Source organism: Rhamphochromis longiceps, linkage group LG10, assembly GCF_057381845.1.
Source record: "Rhamphochromis longiceps isolate RC_006_pf linkage group LG10, R_longiceps_female_GT1.1, whole genome shotgun sequence".
In the NCBI taxonomy this organism is placed as follows: domain Eukaryota; kingdom Metazoa; phylum Chordata; class Actinopteri; order Cichliformes; family Cichlidae; genus Rhamphochromis; species Rhamphochromis longiceps.
Window position 1 is genome coordinate 4102180 of NC_140566.1, and position 14766 is coordinate 4116945.

A 14766-nucleotide genomic window follows, 5' to 3' on the forward strand; every position below is an offset into this window, starting at 1 on the left:
CTCCAATTGGCTTTGTGCCTGTGTGAGGATGCAGCTGCATGCCTGCTGCTGCTGACCGAGGAGCAGAGGGGAGATTATAATGCTCTGGTCGGAGCACTTCAGAGGCGCTTCGGGCAGTATAACCAACCAGTGCTGCTGAGGTCGGAGTTCCACAACAGACGCAGATTGCCAGGTGAGCCCCTCCGCATTTTGGCCCATGAAGTCGAGTGCCTTTGCCGGAGGGCGTATGACAGCATGCCACCATCAGTGCAGGCGGAGTTAGCTCGGGACCAGTTCCTGCAGGCCCTGAGCCCTAAAGAGCTCCGCATGCAAACTCAGCTTGCTCGGCCGGCCACACTCAGTGCAGCCCTGGAGCTAGCGTTGGAGAGGGAGATGCTTGCAGGATCCTCTGGGGGCGCTGACAACGCACACGTGGTGAGGGCTGTGTCAGCACCTGTGGAACAGATGGAGACGCCAGCGGGCCTGTGCAGTTTGGTGCAGACAGCTTCGCTGCAGTCGCCTTCCCCTCGGGCTGGCCCACACCGCCGACCTCAGAGCTGCTGGGGATGTGGACAAGTCGGACACCTCATCAGGCAGTGCCCCAAGCTTGCAGCGGTTCAGGGAAACGCCCACGGGCCCGTGTAGGCGGGAGTGCGACCTTCGAGAGGCTCATGGACAGTGTGCTGGCTGGCGTCCCACGGCAACGGTGTCTGGTTTACCTGGATGATCTTCTAGTGCACGGGAGCTCCTTTGATGCTGCCCTGGATGCCCTGAGACAAGTGTTGGAGAGGGTGGCGGCTGCAGGCCTGAAGCTGCATCCCGACAAGTGCCACTTCATGAGGAGGGAGGTGGAGTTTCTGGGCCACAAGCTGGGTCGTGAGGGCATCAGCACTTTGGAGGAAAAAATTCACACCATTACCGAGTGGCCCACACCAGCAGACCAGAAACAGCTCAAAAGCTTCCTAGGACTGGCGTCTTATTACAGGAGGTTTGTGAAGGGCTTTTCCTCCATAGCCGCACCACTCTTCCACCTGCTGCAGAAGGACCGTGACTTCATCTGGACCCAGGACTGTCAGCAGGCGTTCGACACCCTCCGCAGATCGCTGACAGAGTCCCCAGTCCTTGCCCCCCCTGACCCCGCCCTGCCTTTTGTCCTGGACACTGACGCAAGTAATGTGGGGCTGGGAGCAGTGTTGTCGCAGGTTGGACCGGAAGGGGAGAAGGTGGTGGCGTACTTCAGCCGGATCCTGAACAGGAGCGAGCGGCGCTACTGTGTCACACGACGAGAGCTGTTGGCTGTGGTGGCGGGGGTGAGACACTTTAAATGCTACCTGTGCGGCACAGCATTTGTTGTCAGAACTGATCATGCTGCCCTTCAGTGGCTGATGTCTTTCAGGGAGCCAGAGGGACAGGTGGCTCGCTGGCTGGAGGAGCTCCAAGCCTTCAATTTCACCGTGGAGCACAGAGCAGGGACGCACCATTCTAACGCAGACGCCCTCTCTCGCCGCCCATGTGCTGCAGCTGGCTGCCGTTACTGTGAGAAGCGAGAGGAAATAGAGCGGGAACTCACGACAATAGACGGAGCAGCACAGCTCGCCTGCAGGGTTCTTCTGGTGGTGGATGCAGCGGAGTGGAGGGCACGGCAGGAACAAGACACAGACCTGCTGCCGGTCCTGCAGTGGCTGGAGAAGGGGGAGCAACCCCTTTGGGATGAGGTCACTGGGTTTTCCATCTGTACCAGGGGGCTGTGGGCCAAGTTTGCAGCTCTCAGGCTGAAGGAGGGGGTGTTGGAGCGTGCCTGGAAGGATCCTGCCACGGGGGAGGAGAGGTGGCAGGTTGTGGGGATGTCGTTCTCCCAGGCCCGTGTACTCCCGCCTACACGGGCCCGTGGGCGTTTCCCTGAACCGCTTTAAGCTTGGGGCACTGCCTGATGAGGTGTCCGACTTGTCCACATCCCACTTCTGACACCAATGTAACGTTCACAAGAACCAGACGGTTGGGGTCTCAGTTTGTCCGTTTATTCGGCACATAAGCCAGCGGGTTGTTAACTCAGGGGGAAGCGCTCTCAAACTACACCTCTCTTCAGCCTGGCACACACACAGAACAACCAGGTCCCCCCACCCCTTCCTGTACACCACCCTCACTACTTCCTGCAGCCCAACCAAACATGAATCTTAAAGGAACAACAACAGTGTGCAGAGAAAACCAACATGTCACTGTCCAGTAACACTTAACCATCGTTACAATATATAGATATATATATATATATATATAGATATACACACAAACACACACATACACTGAACAAAAATATAAACGCAACACTTTTTGCTCCCATTCCCCATGGGATGGACGTAGAGACCTAAAATTCATTCCAGATACACAATATAACCATCCCTCCCAAACAGTGGTCACAAATCAGTCCAAATGTGTGGTAGTGGGCACATCTGCTATATTGAGATAATCCATCCCACCTCACAGGTGTGCCACATCAGGATGCTGATCTGACATCATGAGTAGTGCACAGGTGTACCTCAGACTGCCCACAACAAAAGGCCACCCTGGAATGTGCAGTTTTTTGCACTATTGGGGGTCTGGGGACCCAGAACCGGTCAGTATCTGGTGTGACCACCATTTGCCTCATGCAGTGCAACACATCGTCGCATGGAGTCTATCAGATTGTCAATTGTGGCCTGTGGAATGTTGGTCCACTCCACTTCAATGGCTGTGCGAGGTTGTTGGATATTCGTGGGAACTGGTACACGCTGTCGTATACGCCGGTCAAGCACATCCCGAACATGCTCAATGGGTGACATGTCCGGTGAGTATGCTGGCCATGCAAGAACTGGGACATTCTCAGCTGCCATCTGCCCTGAACAATGTGAACCATGATTCATCCGTGAAGTGCACACCTCTCCAATGTGCCAGACGCCATCGAATGTGAGCATTTGCCCACACAAGTCTGTTACGGCGACGAGCTGGAGTCAGGTCAAGACCCCGATGAGGACGACGGGCATGCAGTTGAGCGTCCCTGAGACGGTTTCTGACAGTCTGTGCAGAAATTGTTTGGTTGTGCAAACCAATTGTTCCAGCAGCTGTCTGGGTGGCTGGTCTCAGACGATCTTGGAGGTGAACCTGCTGGATGTGGAGGTCCTGGGCTGGTGTGGTTACACGAGGTCTGCGGTTGTGAGGCCGGTTGGATGTGCTTCCATGTTCTCTGAAACGCCTGTGGAGACGGCTTATGGTTGAGAAATGAACATTCAATGCACGGGCGACAGATCTGGTTGACATTCCTGCTGTCAGCATGCCAATTGCACGCTCCCTCATTGCTTGTGGCATCTGTGGCATTTTGCTGTGAGTCAAAACTGCACATTCCAGGGTGGCCTTTTGTTGTGGGCAGTCTGAGGTACACCTGTGCACTACTCATGATGTCAGATCAGCATCCTGATGTGGCACACCTGTGAGGTGGGATGGATTATCTCAATATAGCAGATGTGCCCACTACCACACATTTGGACTGATTTGTGACCACTGTTTGGGAGGGATGGTTATATTGTGTATCTGGAATGAATTTTAGGTCTCTACGTCCATCCCATGGGGAATGGGAGCAAAAACAAAAGTGTTGCGTTTATATTTTTGTTCAGTGTGTGTATATATATATATATATATATATATATATATATATATATATATATATATATATATAGCGAGGGCTGTCAGACGATGACAAAAACTGACTAAGACTTCAAATGTCAAGTCAAAAAATAATGGGTGAGGTCTGTGAAAAGCTTATAAATAAAGTCATATTCATGACTTTCAATAATAATAATTTTGTGACCACGTGAATGAGGTAGACAAGTTAGCAGGTCTTGTCTATGCCTGGGGAACTGCTGTAGTTTTACTGCAGCTTCAGGATGCTCCCATTGGGGGTCGCCACAGCAGATCACCTACCACCATCTCACCCTCTTCTATCACACAAATCCTCTGTATGCTATTCTTCCTCTGCCTGACATCTCCAAATTAGTTTTTTTATTATTATTATTTGGGTGTTTTTGTTTTTGTTTTTATTGGATAGTTGACCCGACAAGACAAACTCAACAGTAGGGAGAAAGAGGAAAGATACACAGAAAAAGGCTGTGTATCAGACTTGAACCTGTGGTGCTACATTTTGGCCATGCAGTAATAGTCACCTCCTCACCCACTGAGCTAAATTGCACGTTATGTTACAAAAAGTGTACTACACTATTGCAGAGTCACGCTGCTGGACTATGCACAAAATGTGGTTTCCCTAAAAAAGGCGTTTATGCAGTGTAACATTCACAGTTTTGGAGTCATTACCTTCTAATTAGAAGTAATGTAATAATGCAAAATTGCACAGAGTTTATTTATTTTGGATACTCTTCGAGACATGAACTCCACAAAATCTCTCAAAGTGTCTGTGAGATAAGGCATCTAGAGTTTTGGGAAGTTCAGGTTGTGTAAGCTGCACACTTTGCAGTGTGACATGGTGCAATATTCTGCTAAAAGAGGCCGCTTCCTGCAGGGAATACTGCTGCCATGAAGTGGTGTACATGGTCTGCAACAGAGAAAGTAGCCTGTGTGAAAATAACTTTTACTTCAGTGCCAGAACCCAGCCGCATGTCCACGGCATCACACTGCCCCAGTTCACTTGCCTTCTGCACGTAGGGCATCCGGCTGTCATCTCTTCCTCAGGTGAATGACATGCAATTACCCAGCTGTCCACATCACCAATTACAAACACTCAAATGCAAATGCTGGAAAGATGAATCATGAAAACATCAGGAGTTACACTGAAGTGGTGAGACCTGTAACAGGACAACAAACATGTATAGTACTTAATTAGTAATGAGTCATGTTGATGTGATGCAATAATGCAGATGCATCCATTTTTCCTCTTTTAATGTTTATGTAATTAGGGTTAACAAATCAGTCAGTGACTTTAAATATAGGTGCCACCAACTTAGCTGGAATCTAGCAAAATAGCAGCAGAGCTCATGTTTGTCTGAAAGCAGTGCAATAACCAACACAGCAAAAAATACTGAGCTGTTGTTATCAATCTGCTTACTTAGACTTAGGTCCTCCTGCACCGTTCGGCGCTGAAGCAGCTGCAGCTGACCAAAAGTGCATTCATCATCGATGAAAGTCCTCATCATGTTGTTCAGGTTTGCATTTTTCCGTGGGGTGGGTTCCACATGATGGCAATCTTGGGCAGTCGATGCGGGAGTTGGTGCAGAATGTGACCTCCAAAGCACGTACGCCACTCAGGCACAGTGTCATGGAGGGGACGTGTGGCAGTGACATGGTCCCGGTAAGAGACCCGCAGGATCCTGCTTAGCCGTCGCTGTTGAGTCATGTTGAGTCTTTTGCCGATTTTCACTGATGTTTTCTATGTCTTACCAGCATGGGTATAACGATGGAGTTGAGCAGACGAATCTTCGTTGCCAGGTCGATCTTTGGGGTCGACCAGATGGGCCGGAGCCTATCAATCTGCTTACCAGTTCCAGAAATCTCTGATCATCAGCTGCAGGTTCTCTGTGGGTTCATCACTATGAGATATTCCTTTTTCAAATCTTATACTCATGTGAAGGTTAATGATGCATCAGATCAACAAACCTCAGTCGTGTGGATGCACACGATGCTGTCACCATCTCGGTGCTTCTTCCTTAGTATGGTTTAGATGCAAACCACCATATAAAGGGGCCGGTCCAGAACACCTGTTGTTTTGATGATGCTCTGAGCCAGGGTCGTTCTGTCGCTGTCTTTTTCCTCTTCCAGCAAATCACCTTCAAGAAGTGGGTGTTCACTTGACAGGTGCCGTTGTAACAACGTTTTTTATAGGAGAATATGTTTCAGAATTTCAGGAGCAGGACCACCGAACACGCTCCTTCTGGTTGTCATCTATCTAGGTTCCCCCAGTTCTGCAAGCTGTTCATTCTCCTTTACGTGCCCCTCCCTCCCTCCTTGTTTTCAATTCCTTAACTTCTTCAGTTCTATTTAGTACACGGGGATCTGCCAGGCCCGGGAGCCGTCGCCAGTCCCCTTCGAGGCCTTCTCCAAAGCGCAGCTCAATTCACATCCAAGCGTTCACCTTTACCTACTAAAACACTGTCAAACCTAAAATGAGGACGTGGGCCCAGCGAGTGAAATGTTATATGTGTTTAGGTCAACAAGCACTGTCACTTTTTGGTTGGGAACCCCTTTTACGATCATCCAATCCAACGCTAGCCTAGAAATAAGCTGCTATTTAAAATCTAGTTTTATTTTCTTGTTATTTTTTTGTCAATTATTTGTTTTGATTATTAAACCAGTTCCTCTGATTTATCTAATTTAGTTTTCCTTTATTAACTTCAACTGGAATTCTCATCTCCAACTGATAACAGTCCAAACAAACTTCTCAGAGCAGCTGTTCACACTCGTGCTTTTACTGATTCTCTGTTTCTTATTAAGTCAATTTTTTTTTGTCACTGTAGAGTGAGCTGAACGGAGTGAATTAACAAGTCAGCAAAATAAAAGAGTGTATTCAATGCGGGTCCATCCAATTAGACATTAGGGGGCAGGATGACTTACAGACAATATTATGTTTTGAACATCAGTACGAGCAGACACATTTCAAACTGTCCTCTGGAACAACTGAGGCTGAGCTAATGGGTGTCAGGGAGCCTTTTGGCCTGTGCTGCCAGATCAGTTGGCTGATCTAAGTTTTTCTTTAGGGTTTCGAGACAAACACAGGCAAGAAAACAAATGACAAAGTGGAAATCACAACTGTAATCCAGTAATACTGTTGATTTAATGAAGCAGCAAAATAAACAGTATTTGGAAAAATTATGGAGATTTTTTAATGAGCTTTATGGACCTAAACGTGCTGTGCTGTGCTAGTTATGACAGTCTGCCTCCTGGAGTGATTGATATGTGTATCCAGATTTGCCAGCTGTCGCGCTTCCAGCATGAGGAGCAGGCCTTTGATTTCAGTCACACCCTCCAACAATCTACCCGAATGGATCTCATGTGAAATAAAAAGCAGCCTCAAATCCAGTCTTATGTGACAAAAACATGACACACACTTTTAATCTTGACATCAGCTTTTTTCACATTTCATTATTAATGACACGCACCAGTGAGCCTAATCCTTCTTTGAGAAAACATTCATGGATCTGAAGATGTATTTGTGCTTCCAGCTTATTGAAGACCTGCAGCTTCATACACTATGTATTTGTGCCTCCAAGGTGAGAGATGTACACGACAGAGTGATCGCATTGTTAATTACTCATAACAATTATTAATTACTGAACACACAGAGACATAGGTTGCAGTCAACTAGCTAACTGAATGAAGTGTCTGGGTGGCAGAGAGAAAAACAAATCATTAAGCACTTAGTATGTTCTTTATTATCTCCTTTAGTATGTCTGTTTAAAGCAGCCAGGTAAAAATAAATGGTTCAAAGTGTTTGGCGTTGTATTTTCAACACAGCAGACACACCTCAGCAACATCTGCCATCACACTCTCTTAGGCTACGTTCACACTGCAGGTCTTAATGCTCAATTCTGACTTTTTGATCAAATCCAATTTTTTTGTCTGGTTGTTCACACTACAAATAAAATGTGACAGCAAACGCGCTCTAGTGTGAACCCTCAAAACCCGCATGCGCAAAAGAAGACGTCACACGCAACGAGCTCTATTTAGACCCAGACCGAACAGTATTGTTTGACTGGTGGCCCTTAATATAAAGACTTCGGACGTTTCACAATTTTGCTTTAAGTTATAAAGTTATTTTGTTATTTACATATGGCCTAAGAACCCACCCACCACTTTAATCACACTCTAGATCTTGTTTTAACATATGGCATAGAAACTGAACATTTAACAGTGTTTCCTGAAAACCCTCTCCTGTCTGATCATTTCCTGATAACATTTACATTTACAATAATTGATTACACGGCAGTGGGGAGTAGACTTTATCACAGTAGATGTCTTTCTGAAAGCGCTGTAACTAAGTTTAAGAATATAATCCACCCACTGTTATCATCTTCTATGCCCTGTACCAACACAGAGCAGAGCAGCTATCTGAATGCTACTCCAACAGAGGTCGATTATCTTGTTAATAATTTCACCTCCTCACTACGTACGACTCTGGATACTGTAGCTCCTGTGAAAACTAAGGTCTCTAATCAGAAGTACCTGACTCCGTGGTATAATTCTCAAACACGTAGCCTAAAGCAGATGACTCGTAATCTGGAGAGGAAATGGCGTGTCACAAATTTAGAGGATCATCATTTAGCCTGGAGAAATAGTTTGCTGCTTTATAAGAAAGCCCTCCGCAAAGCCAGAACATCTTACTATTCGTCACTGATTGAAGAAAATAAGAACAACCCCAGGTTTCTCTTCAGCACTGTAGCCAGGCTGACAAAGAGTCAGAGCTCTTTTGAGCCAACAATCCCTTTAACGTTAACTAGTAATGACTTCATGAACTTCTTCACGAATAGAATTTTTATCATTAGAGAAAAAATTACCCATAATCATCCCACAGATGTAATATTATCTACAGCTACTCTTAGTACCATTGATGTTAAGTTAGACTCTTTTTCTCCAATTGATCTTTCTGAGTTAACTTCAATAATTACTTCCTCCAAACCATCAACGTGTCTTTTAGACCCCATTCCTACAAAACTGCTCAAAGAAGTCCTGCCATTAATTAATTCTTCGATCTTAAATATGATCAACCTATCTCTAATAATCGGCTATGGACCACAGGCCTTCAAGCTAGCTGTAGTTAAACCTTTACTCAAAAAGCCATCTCTAGACCCAGCAGTGTTAGCTAATTACATGCCAATCTCCAACCTTCCTTTCATATCAAAAATCCTTGAAAGAGTAGTTGTCAAACAGCTAACAGATCATCTGCAGAGGAATGGTTTATTTGAAGAGTTTCAGTCAGGTTTCAGAGCTCAGCACAGCACAGAAACAGCTTTAGTGAAGGTTACAAATGATCTTCTTATGGCCTCTGACAGTGGACTCATCTCTGTGCTTGTCCTGCTAGACCTCAGTGCAGCGTTCGATACTGTCGACCATAATATCCTATTAGAGCGATTAGAACATGCTGTAGGTATTACAGGTACTGTGCTGCAGTGGTTTGTATCATATTTATCTAATACACTCCAGTTTGTAAATGGAGAGTCCTCTTCACACAATAAGGTCAATTATGGAGTTCCACAGGGTTCAGTGCTAGGACCAATTCTGTTTACATTATACATGCTTCCCTTAGGCAGCATCATTAGAAGACATAGCATACATTTTCACTGCTATGCAGATGGCACCCAGCTCTATCTGTCCATGAAGCCAGATAACACACACCAATTAGTTAAACTGCAGGAATGTCTTAAAGACATAAAGACCTGGATGGCCGCTAACTTTCTGCTTCTTAATTCAGATAAAACTGAGGTTATTGTACTCGGCCCTGAAAATCTTAGAAATATGGTATCTAACCAGATTCTTACTCTGGATGGCATTACCTTGGTCTCCAGTAACGCTGTGAGGAACCTTGGAATCATTTTTGACCAGGATATGTCCTTCAACACACATATTAAACAAATATGTAAGACTGCGTTCTTCCATTTGTGCAACATCTCTAAAGTTAGAAATATCCTGTCTCAGAGTGACACTGAAAAACTAGTTCATGCATTTATTACTTCCAGGCTGGACGACTGTAATTCATTATTATCAGGATGTCCAAAAAACTCACTGAAAAGCCTTCAGCTAATCCAAAATGCTGCAGCAAGAGTACTGACAGGGACTAGAAAGAGAGAGCAGATTTCTCCTGTTTTGGCTTCCCTTCATTGGCTTCCTGTTAAATACAGAATTGAATTCAAAATCCTGCTCCTCACATACAAGGTCTTAAATAATCAGGCCCCATCTTATCTTAATGACCTTGTAGTACCATATCACCCTATTAGAGCACTTCGCTCTCGCTCTGCAGGCCTACTTGTTGTTCCTAGAGTATTTAAAAGTAGAATGGGAGGCAGAGCCTTCAGTTTTCAGGCCCCTCTTCTGTGGAACCAGCTTCCAGTTTGGATTCAGGAGACAGACACTATCTCTACTTTTAAGATTAGGCTTAAAACTGCCGGGGGATTCCCATGATGCATTGAGTTTTTCCTTTCCAGTCACCTTTTTCACTCACTATGTGTTAACAGACCTCTCTGCATTGAATCATATCTGTTATTAACCTCTGTCTCTCTTCCACAGCATGTCTTTATCCTGTCTTCCTTCTCTCACCCCAACCGGTCGTAGCAGATGGCCCCGCCCCTCCCTGAGCCTGGTTCTGCCGGAGGTTTCTTCCTGTTAAAAGGGAGTTTTTCCTTCCCACTGTCGCCAAAGTGCTTGCTCATAGGGGGTCATATGATTGTTGGGTTTTTCTCTGTATCTATGAAGTGCCTTGAGGCGACTTTTGTTGTGATTTGGCGCTATATAAATAAAATTGAATTGAATTGAATTGAATTAATAATTATCCTTATTGCTGTTTTAGAGGAGCGGTGCTTCAAAGGATAGCTGCAGATTATACAGTACGAATAAAATGTTCACGTTTCTCCAACATTGTCTTCCCAACAGTTTCACTAACATCTACACTGGATGGCCAAGAAGCGTTCGCGATGTCTTATCGGGCGCTTTTCCGGCGCTGATAATTGGCGTCTGTCGTGTCAGTGACGTAAAAGACGGATTTAATGTGACATGACCGTTCAAACAGCAGTCGCGTTCTAAAACATCGGATATGTTTCGGATTCAGCACCACACATGAAAGTGACCCAGATCGGATTTGAAAATATCGGATTTGTGCCGTTCATACTGTCATACCATGATCGGATATGGGTCGCATAGGGTCAAAAAAAGTCAGATTTGATGTGCTTTTGCCTGCAGAGTGAACGTAGCCATAGATCCTAAACACACGTCGTCATCCTGTTAAATAACCATGATGTGATGTAGTTTCCAAATTTAACTGAAAACTGATCCAAGTGGAAGACCACTTTAATCAGACCATCAGTCACCTCCCTGATAACTGTGGCCTCTTTCAGCAAGATAATTTTCTCCCCTACAAAGCAAAAATGGCTCAGGAATGGTTTGGTAACAGTGAGTTTGAGGTGTTGACTTGGCCTCCAAATTCCAAAGATCTCAGTCCAATTGAGCATCTGTGTGATGTGCTGGACAAACAAGTTTGGTCCATGGAGACCCCGCCTTGCAACTTAAAGGACTTAAAGGATCTGTTTCTAACATCTTGGTGCAGATACCACAGCACACCTACATATGAGCTATAACTGATATCAGGATCAGCTTCTTGTACAAAATATAGAGTTGAAAATATGTGTGTAAAGTGTCATTTGAAAGTATAATATATTTAAGGATATAATAGTTACTATTGCTGAATGCTGTGCCACATGTAGAAGTAGAAAGGGCACTGCTTCCCGTGTTGACTACAAGGCTTTTGTGGCTTCAGTATTTGGGGTTTTATGCATTAACTCTTTTTATTGTCACAGAAACTCTTCTTTCCTCGCCGTACTTTGTGACTACACTGAAGCCTTACTGACAGTGACATTGCATGTCCTTTGAGATCCCTCATGAGCTGTCAGGACTGTCTCGTCCCACTGTCTGTGCTGGTCAAGTAACAAGCCTGGTCGTGTCTGTGTGACCGGACTGAGTGCAACAGCATCTGCAGTCTGGCTGCATCTTCAGTTTCTTCTTCCTGTGGAATTTTCTGCTTTCAGTGAAAAAAATCTTCTTTTTTTTTGCACTTTTAATGATTTTTATGTCTGCAAATCAGTAGGAGAAAAAGCCAATAAAGGAACTACTTCTGACATCTCATACTGTTTAAGCAGATGTTGCTGCATGTCTTAATATAACCCAGTCTAGCTGTCAGTCCATGCAGTGTTTATGACAGACAGCTGACTGTGAGGCCTTATGGCATTGCTTCGCTAATTGAGCTAACTTTCAAACTCATTCAGTCCTCTGGGAGTAACACAACTGTTACAGACAATCAACATGATGAGGCTTGTCAACTCACCACCGGTGAACTACTTCAGCTTTAGCAGCTGATTTGGTTCCCCACCAGAAACAGTCTTTATTTAACGTCTGCGTGCAACTGGATCTCAAATATTTATCAAATAACTTCACAAATATTATTTCAGCAAAAAATAGTGGATAAGCAGTGATGCTAACACCAAGGTAGGAAACAACATGGTGGGATTTCAGGATTCGAAATATGACCGTGTACTTCAGAAACAAGAAGCACTCAGAGAGCTCAAACCTCCGCCACAGCAGCTCACTCGCTGGGTAGTGTTTACTTTTAAGGGGCAATTATTTAATTTTTTTATATATTAATTTTGTTTCATTTTTGTTTCATCTGTTCTTTTTAGATGTAATGTCGGAAGTTTGTGGGGCAATAAAAAGCGTAGCATGACTAACTTGGCAGTTCATTCTCTTTTTCTTGACAACCCTTTCTTTAAAGATAGGACATGTTTTGGGGTCATCTTGAAAGAAATGCGATGTAAAATGTTAAAGTGAGGTCAGAGGTCAAATGTGGCATGATATTTGGATGCAAATTATAATATGACAAAATATGACCTGAGTTTGATTTTGAAAGCTTCCTTCTTCCTTCTTTGGATTCAGGAGACAGACACTATCTCTACTTTTAAGATTAGGCTTAAAACCTTTCTTTTTGCTAAAGCATATAGTTAGGGCTGGACCAGGTGATCCTGAATCCTCCCTTAGTTATGCTGCAATAGACGTAGGCTGTCGGGGATTCCCATGATGCATTGAGTTTTTCCTTTCCAGTCACCTTTCTCACTCACTATGTGTTAACAGACCTCTCTGCATTGAATCATATCTGTTATTAACCTCTGTCTCTCTTCCACAGCATGTCTTTTATCCTGTCTTCCTTCTCTCTCCCCAACCAGTCGCAGCAGATGGCCCCGCCCCTCCCTGAGCCTGGTTCTGCCGGAGGTTTCTTCCTGTTAAAAGGGAGTTTTTCCTTCCCACTGTCACCAAAGTGCTTGCTCATAGGGGGTCATATGATTGTTGGGTTTTTCTCTGTATCTATTATTGTATGATCCACTGTGCAATATAAAGCACCTTGAGGCGACTGTTGTTGTGATTTAGCACTATATAAATAAAACTGAATTGAATTGAATTGAAAAAGAGGTCAAAAGTCCAAAGTAATTTGATATTTAAAATCCTCATAAATCATTTTCTATATGGTGTCAATACAATGACAGTAAGAAACAGCTTTTAATAGCTCTATTTAGCCTTGAAGAATCTTGTCAGTTTTTGACTAATGAATCGTTGAAACTTTTCGAATGTCATGCATGCAGGCAAATGCTAGTGTTAGCTATCCATCCATTCTCTTCCACTTATCAAATTCACACACCTATCCCAGCCTCTACAGGGGTGAGACAGCTATGGGGCACCGTTTGTAAACAGAAACACGCTGAAATCAACGGCAACATTTTTCCACATTTAGCTCAAAACCTTATAAAAACATGTTTTTTTCGAGTCATTTTTCTTAACATTTACTAAAATGTTTGTAACTTCTTATATTTAAAACACCATATTAAATCTTAAATCTAAATATAATATTTAAATCTAAATGTTAAATGTTACAGGAAACTAAATATTTAGCTAACGTGCAAATTTATTGAACGGGTCAACGGAAATACCAAAATAAAAGCTTTACGAAAACCTCCGGCGCTAAAGTGTGCCGGTGGTGGTCAGGTTGCATCTGCTCTCCCTTGACGGTCACTTCTCACCACCATGAGCTGCTTCACTTCTTGCCTACCAGCATGTGCAGCGATTTAGCTGGACATGTGCTGCGGTGATTGTGAAGTGGAGGCTGTAGCTGCTGAGGGTGCTGGACCTTTGGATGGTCGGCAAAACGGCTCTTCCAATGTTTTCAGCTAAAGGAAGTTGGAGTAGGCGGACTACCTGGACAGAACCCACACATGCAAGGGGGAGAACATGCAAACTCCACAGACTTCCAGGACTTTTTTAATGATGCTGAATGTTGTATGATGAACCCAGGGTGTTCTTGCTTCAAGACAGCATGGCACTGTGTCACCGAGCTGTCCCAAGTATCATATACTGAACATCATTTGGATAATTACTGAAAAGTTATTTTATAAGCCAACTATTTGCCAGTCACTGAATATTATTGATTAAGATGTCATTGACTGTTACTAATAAATACGTATTAACACTAGATGATGTAAAAAATTAACAACACTAAATGAAATTTTGAATGGATTGTTCACTTTTTTTGTATTTTAATAAATAAACATTTGATCCTCTTTGAAACAAATCAGTGAAGATGGTACACTAACACATGGCACACAGTATTCAACAACTTTACATGATTTTTTAAATCATCCATATTATTTAAATAGTGACTTTTAGATTAGTTTCCAGTGTGTACAGCTTTCTTTGAGTTAGAAACGTGACATATTCAAACCTCTGGCAGTGATGTCCTCTTTGAATTTGAAGTGTCTGGTGTCATCATGCCGAGGACTGAAGAGCTCTTCAACCTGTCTGTTCATCTGGCAAAGGATACGAAAAAGAGCTGCAAATTATTTAAAATGAATAATTCCACCGTAAAGACAATCACCTACAAGTGGATTGTAAATGACTGCCAATTTGTGTGAAATTCAGCCTAACTAGTCTACTGTTTAATGTGAAAAGAAGACTCCAGGATCCCCATCAGGTAACTGTTAGTATCAGAATGCATGTATCCGCGATCAT